Genomic DNA, 8026 nt, shown 5'->3' with positions numbered 1-8026 from the left:
GGAAAAATCCTTCCCGACCCCAAATATGGCAATCAGTTAAACCCTGAGCATGTGGGCCAGACTCACCAGCCAGACACCCAGGAAAGAATTCTCTGTAGTAACTCAGATCCCACCCCATCTAACATCACATCACAGACCACTGGGCATATTTACCTGCTAATAATCAAAGATCAATTGCCAAATTAATTGCCAAAATTAGGCTATCCCATCATACCGTTCCCTCCATAAACTTATCAAGCTTAGTCTTGAAGCCAGATATGTCTTTTGCCCCCGCTACTCCCCTTGGAAGGCTGTTCCAGAATTTCACTCCTCTAATGGTTAGAAACCTTCGTCTAATTTCAACTCTAAACGTCCTAGTGTCCAGTTTATATCCATTTGTTCTTGTGTCCACATTGGTACGAAGCTTAAATAATTCCTCTCCCTCCCTGATATTTATCCTTCTGATATATTTATAAAGAGCAATCAGATCTCCCCTCAGCCTTCTTTTGATTAGGCTAAACAAGCCAAGCTCTTTGAGTCTCCTTACATAAGACAGGTTTTCCATTTCTTGGATCATCCTAGTAGCCTTTCTCTGTACCTGTTCTAGTTTGAATTCATCCTTCTTAAACATGGGAGACCAGAACTGCACAAAATATTCCAGATGAGGTCTCACCAGTGCCTTGTATAACGGTACTAACCCTCCTTATCTTTACTGGAAATATCTCACCTGATGCATCCTAAAACCGCATTAGCTTTTTTCATGGCCATATCACATTGGCAGCTCATAGTCATCTTGTGATCAACCAATACTTCAAGGTCCTTCTCCTCCTCTGTTACTTCCAAATGATGCGTCCCCAATTTATAACCAAAATTCTTGTTCTTAATCCCTAAATGCATGACCTTGCACTTTTCACGGTTAAATTTCATCCTATTTCTATTACTCCAGTTTACAGGGTCATCCAGATCTTCCTGTGTGATATCCAGATCTTCCTGTGTGATATCCTGGTCCTTCTCTGTGTTAGCAATACCTCCCAGCTTTATTAGCACATTCCCACTTTTTGTTCCAAAGTCAGTAATAAAAAGATTAAATAAGATTGGTCCCAAAACCGATCCCTGAGGAACTCCACTAGTAACCTCCTTCCAGCCTGACAGTTCACCTTTCAGTATGACCTGTTGTAGTCTCCCCTTTAACCAGTTCCTTATCCACCTTTCAATTTTCATCTTGATCCCCATCTTTTCCAATTTAACGAATAACTTCTCGGTGGTACCGTTTCAAGTGCCTTACTGATATTGATGTAAATTTTATCCACTTCGTGTCCTGTGTCTAAAAAATCTGTTAACATCTCAAAGAAGTAGATCAGGTTGGTTCAACTCTGTCCCCCTACCCTGAAAATTTCAGCCCAAGCAATTAAAGTTTGTAAAGTTAGAAGCAGCAGAAAACAGGGTCTTCTTGTAATGGGAGGAGTCAGGTACCCTTAATAATAAATGGTCCTATTAGCTTTGCCAGTAATATATGTTGGTAACAATTCTGTTTTTGTTGGCACTAGAAGGATAAGCCCTGATGCTCACCTCTCACACAGGACCCACATCAGTGTAAATGGGATGAGAATTGGGGCCAATTACCTAGACTATCAGAAGCTTTGGCATTCAGGATTTCAATTGTCATGAAGCACACATATATAACTACTGAAGTTTTAGCTAACTGATGCTAAAATCATGTCAGAATTTGGTGGGGAGTGCAGGAGTGCAGAGACAAGGACGATTGTAATAGCAGTGGGGACTGGAATTTGAGAGAACCCCAAAGGTGTACACATTGTGAAATTTTTCAACAGTTTTACAAAGTTAGTGTTGACCATCACAACAAACATATTGTGAAGGTTATGTTAAATATTTAGAATGACATGACATTCTCCTGAATATTTCATAATACGTCTGGACAGGATATCCTCTGCAGGCCAATGTAAATGCTTCAGGACTAAACAACTTTTTCAAGTGCTATCATATTTACAGAATAAACTATAGGACATTTACAAATTCATTATGAAATATCAGTAATTAAACTTAAATTACATATCTCAAAATACAGTTCTGCAGATTAGTGATTGAGCAAGAAGAGACTAGACAAGGAACTCCTGTGTACTACTCCTTAGCTTTGCCTATACCTTGTTAAATTATGTGACTTGTGATTTGTAAAGCATGGATGATAATGCCCATTCTATCTTGAACATGGTGAGGAGTAGGTAGTTGCTGTAAAGCATTCTGCATAGCGCTGTTGTATTTTCAGAGTGATAACTATAAACATTGAAGATTCTTGCTTTTAGCGTGTGTCTGCTAATTCATATTATTCAGTCGCTTGGAATGGGTCTTTCACTTCCTGCTGGTAATTAACAAGGTTCTCCAATACCACTAAAGCATGAGAATTTTTTTCTTTGTGTTGCAGGTAGATGATACTCAGCAGTGCCAAGCAGAAACAGCTATTGAACCCATGGAATCTAGTTCAAGATCTCCTCTTTGCATGAAGAAGCAAAACACACAAGCTGTTGCTGAGAACTTGATGGAGAATTTCAACACACACCAAGGCAGATGTTCCTTGAGCACACAAAAACTACCTGATCAAAATGAACAAGACAAAAACTGTATGGTACAGTAAACCTGAGTAGTATAAGTAGTATACCATGAAACAAACCCTAACCGCACCCCTTGACCCCTTAAACTCTGCCCCTTGAACCAGTGATGAGCTGCCAAATTTTTAACAACGGGTTCCCTCCTCCCTCCAAAATTTTAACAACGGGTTCCCTCCTTCCCCCCCACACCGTGGGGGGGGGGTCGTGCCCCATCCAACCCCTCATGTTCCTTAACACACACACTCCGAGACCCCTGACCCATCCCCCCCTTCCCTGTCCCCTGACTGCCCCTTGCCGCCCCACCCAACCCCTCCTCTCATTCTCAATGGCCCCCCCGAACCCCTACCCCATACAACTACCCCTTCTCTCTGTCCCTGAGTGCCCCCACCACCTCATCCAACCCTGCTCTTTCCTGACTGCTCCCCGGGACCCTTGCCCACATTCAATCCCCCTGTTCGCTGCCCTCTGACTGCCCTGACCCCTATCCACCCCCCCACAACCCACCCCCACCCTGCTCCCTTAACACACAGCCTGGGGACCGGGTCCACGCTGCCAGGACCACGACCGACTCCCCGGGCCGAGCCGGCCCGACTCGCGGGGCCGCCCGGCCTGACTCCCCGGGCCGGGCCGGCACTGGGCCCGCCGCCGGGCGGCAGCTGCGGGGCCCGACTCCCCGGGCCGGCGCTGGGCTGGAGGGAGCCGCGGTCTGGGACCGGGAGCTGCTGAGCCAGCTGCACCTCCCCTCCCCCTCCGCGCCCCAGCTTACCTGCTGGCTGCCTCCATGCTGCTTGTTCAGGCTTCCCGCGAACATCTGATTCGCGGGAAGCAGGGGAGGGGGAGGAGAAGGGGGCGGAGCAGGAGAGGAGTGGGCGGGAACTTTTGTTAAATTTAGCAGCCCTTAACAAGCGGTTCTAAAATGGCTGCTAAAATTTAACAACGGGTTCGTGCGAACCCGTGCGAACCCGCTGCAGCTCACCCCTGCCTTGAACCCCACTCACCTTTCACCAGAAGTCCAGCTCCGGGGGGTATTAATCCCAGGGTCAAGATGCCACATGACCGGAAGCAAGGTGTGTCACGTGACCATCCTCTACCACTCAGGAAGGGTTTCAGCCGCTGGGGACCACCCCGAGAGGAGATTTGACCAATCAAGGCAAGTTCTGGGGTGGAGTGACCCATCTGGATGTGGGTCATGTGACCTCTAAGAACTCCTCCTACTGGCCCGCCGCCCGACTCCCGGCTGGGCCGGCACTGGGCCCGACTGCCGAGCTGCTCGCCCGACTCCCGGCCGGGCCGGCACCGGGCCCGACCGCCGAGCCGCTGCCCGACTCCCGGGCCGGCCAGCACGGGCCCGACTTCGCCGAGCCGCTGGTCCGACTCGGCCGGGCCGGCACCGGGCCTGGCCGCCGCCCGACTCCCGGCCGGGCCGGCACCGGGCCCGCCGCCGCCCGACTCCTGGGCCGGCACTGGGCCCGCCGCCGGCGGCAGCTGCGGGCCCGACTCGGCCGGGCGCTGGGCTGGAGGGAGCCGCGGTCTGGGACCGGGAGCTGCTGAGCCAGCCGCACCTCCTCCTCCTCCGCGCCCAGCTTACCTGCTGGCTGCCTCCATGCTGCTTGTTCAGGCTTCCCACGAACATCTGATTCAAGGAAGCAGGGGAGGGGAGGAGAAGGGGCGGAGCAGGAGAGGAGTGGGCGGAACTTTTGTTAAATTTAGCAGCCCTTAACAAGCGGTTCTAAAATGGCTGCTAATTTAACAACGGGTTCGTGCGAACCCGTGCGAACCCGCTGCAGCTCACCCCTGCCTTGAACCCCACTCACCTGTCACCAGAAGTCCCGCTCCGGGGGGTATTAATCCCAGGGTCAAGATGCCACATGACCGGAAGCAAGGTGTGTCACGTGACCATCCTCTACCACTCAGGAAGGGTTTCAGCCGCTGGGGACCACCCCGAGAGGAGATTTGACCAATCAAGGCAAGTTCTGGGGTGGAGTGACCCATCTGGATGTGGGTCATGTGACCCCTCTAAGAACTCCTCCTACTTCCCTCTACCAATCAGGATGGGGTTCACCCTGATAGGACCTCCTCAGAGGAGATCTGACCAATCAGAGTGAGTTCTGGGGTGGGGTGACCTGTTCGAAGTGGGTCATGTGACCCCCTCTAAGAACTCCTCCCAACGCCCTCTGCCAATCAGAGAGCAGCACCATTACCCCATAAGTCCCAGCTCCGGGCAGAGGAGGCCATCTCTGACCAAGGACACGTGTGTTAGAAATTGTGGAAAGGCTACTGAGAGGAAACGTGGACTCCTTTACCACCCCCATGAGAACTTCGGACTTTGTTTTAACCCCAAGCACCTTTAGACTTGTGTGGAGATAGCGCTACCTCAATGACAGTTCCAAGGAGGACCCTTTGACTCAACCGTTGGGTTCTTACACTGTTTGTTTTCTGAAAATCTCTCAACAGCTTAACGATGCTGTGACAGTACCTCCTATACGGCTTTTGACAGTACCTCCCATAAGGCTTTATGGAAATAATGCTTAGAATGTGTTTTATGGAACTATGCTTAGAATGTGTTTTATGCTACATATGCCATGTAACACATCTCCGTAAAGGTTATGATCTAATGAATGTATTAATCCTATTCGTATGCATGTATCATTTTTGTATTCAAAGTTATGAATGTTGGCTGTGTACCGGCTTGATTTCTAAATAACCTTAGTAGAGCATTTGGTCAGTTCCTGGGGAAAGGAATGTTGAAATTAAGTACCTAATCAAGAAACACTGAAAGGACAATGGATCTTGGAATGCTCCAATCCACATAAGAAGTCTACTTGAGGAAGTTCAAGGTAGCATGTAAACAATGGATGCTCCCTGTAAAAACTGTGAGTCATGCATGGATATGTGGCTTGCCCAAGTGACTCCAAAACTCCATCTTGGAGCTGGACTTGGCACAGGAGTGAGGAGGGGGTCTCCACCCCCAAGAGAAAGTCTATTTAAACCCCTAGGAGAGCCCTCCATTTTGGCTTCAGCTGGCTAAAGAGACAGCCCCATCTCCCCCTCCCTGGGATACTTGAAAGAAATTGGAACAAAAGACAGTGACTGCAGGGGGTGTGAGTGATTGCTGGACCCAGGCTAAAAGGAGATTAGTCTGTAAAAGGGAGCATTGTGGAACTGGTGAGGATCTTATCTGTATTCAGTTTGATTAGATATAGATTTGCACATTTTCTTTTATTTTGCTTGGTGACTTACTTTGTTCTGTCTTTTACTACATGCATCCACTTAAATCCTACTTTCTGTCTTTAATAAAATCACTATTTACTTATTAATTAACTCAGAGTATGTATTAATACCTGGGGGAGCAAACAACTGTGCCTATGTCTCTATCAGAGTTATAGAGGGCAAACAATTGATGAGTTTATCCTGTATAAGCTTTATACAGGGTAAAAGGGATTTATTTGGGTTTAGACCCCATTGGGAGTTGGGCATCTGAGTTTAAAGATAGGAACACTTCTGTTAGCTGCTTTCAGGTAAACCTGCAGCTTTGGGGCAAGTAATTCAGACCCTGGGTCTGTGTTGGAGCAGCCGGGAGTGTCTGGCTCAGCAAGACAGGGAGCTGGCAGGGAAAGCAGGGCTTGAAGTAGTTTGGGAACATCAGGTGGCAGCTCCCAGGAGGTTTCTGTGATCCAGCCTGTCACAGTGGCGTAGTCAGCAGAATCTGTGCACATCTGATTGCTTTGAGGTACTGGTAGTGATTTTAAGTGAGTTTTGAGTGTGGTCAGTGGCTGAAGAACAGACCAAGGGGCTACTGGTTTGTTATTTTCTATTTGCTTATTTTGGGTAAGGGAAGTAGGGACAGAAAAGGAAGCAAAATAAGTAAGAGACAAGATCTGAAGATGCTAAAACTGCACAGGGTGCAAATTGCCCAGAAAGGCTGAACACTGGGCACTGTGAAAGTCTCTGTTAACGAAGAATCCCCTGAGCTGAGTGCATCCCACTTTCAGTGAACTGCAGAGGGGATGTGGCCCAGAAGAAAAAAGCAGGAAAATGACTAGCAGTGAAGCAGCTAACAAACTAGAGTTGGCTAGACTGGAAGCAAAAGAGAAAGAAAATGAACATAAAAGACTAATGGAGAGGGAGGAGGCTGCCCACGAGAGAGCTATGGAGGCAGAGACAGCAAGGGTGGAGGCAGAAGCAGCTTCCCACAAGAGAGCTATGGAGGCAGAGACAGCAAGGATGGAGGTAGAAAAAGCCAGGGAAGAGGCTGCCCACGAGAGAGCTATGCAGACCCAGAGAAAGGCCCAGAAGCATGAACTGGCTGTAACGGAGTCAAAGAGACAAAACCTCCACCTGCTGGCTCCACTTCCCAAAAATTCATAAATGGGAGCAACTGTGTCCACAGTATGAGGAATCCAGCGAGATCGCCGAATATTTCATCACCTTCAAGAGACTGGGCACCCTGCATGCCATCCCTGAAGATCAAAAGATGACCACATTGATAGCAAAATGGACTGGTAGAGCTCTGGACATATTCAGTAAGATGCCTATTGATGATGCTTCAAACTACAGTAAATTTAAGGATCTGGTTTTGAAAGAGTTTCAGATTACACCTGAAACCTACAGGGTGAAATTCAGGAGTCTTAAGAGGGGATCTGGATTGAGTAATGTGGTTTATGCCAATGAAATGAGAGATTTGGTAGACAAGTGGGTGTGGGGGAAGGGCATTACAAGCTTCCAAGGGATGTGTGATCTGGTTACTCAGGAACACTTCCTGAATATGGGCAGGGAAGATGTAAAACAGTATTTGTGGGACAAAAAGGTAAATGCAGTGGGTGAATTAGCTGGGTATGCAGACTCTTATGAGCAAGCACAAGCTGCAATCAAACATAAACCACTGGGAGAGGGGTACAGGGTTGGGGGAAAGCAGAATCACTGTTTTACCCCTGGGAAAAAGGAGGCTGGGGAACCTCCCACCCCTGGAACTCGTCCCAAATTTCCTGTGCAAGCAGAGGAGCCCAAGAGGTGCTATGATTGTAAGTCAACTGAGCACCTGAGGACTAAGTGTCCCTTTCTGAGTAGAAACAAGCAACAAGTAACACATGAAGCTGTGGCTTCTCAGAGCCAGGCTGTGGCCTCTTTCCACACAGGATTTGTAAAGCTTGCTTCCACACAACCAAGCAATGAGCATATGCATGCTGTTAAAATGAATGGTGCAGTGCTTCTTGGACTGAGGGACACAGGTGCTGAGATTTCTGTGGTCAGGAGGGACCTTATCCAGAAGAAGGATCTGTTGCCAGGTAAAATGGCAGAATTAGAGCTGTTAGCGGGTTACAAAGTCTTTGCACCTTTAGCTAAAGTACACATGCAAACTAAGGATTTGCAGGCTGAACCGACTGTTGCAACGGTGGCACACAATTTTGCACCGTTTCTATTGG

The sequence above is a fragment of the Mauremys reevesii genome, linkage group 3, assembly GCF_016161935.1.
Source record: "Mauremys reevesii isolate NIE-2019 linkage group 3, ASM1616193v1, whole genome shotgun sequence".
In the NCBI taxonomy this organism is placed as follows: domain Eukaryota; kingdom Metazoa; phylum Chordata; order Testudines; family Geoemydidae; genus Mauremys; species Mauremys reevesii.
Note: the sequence above shows the minus strand (reverse complement) of the source record.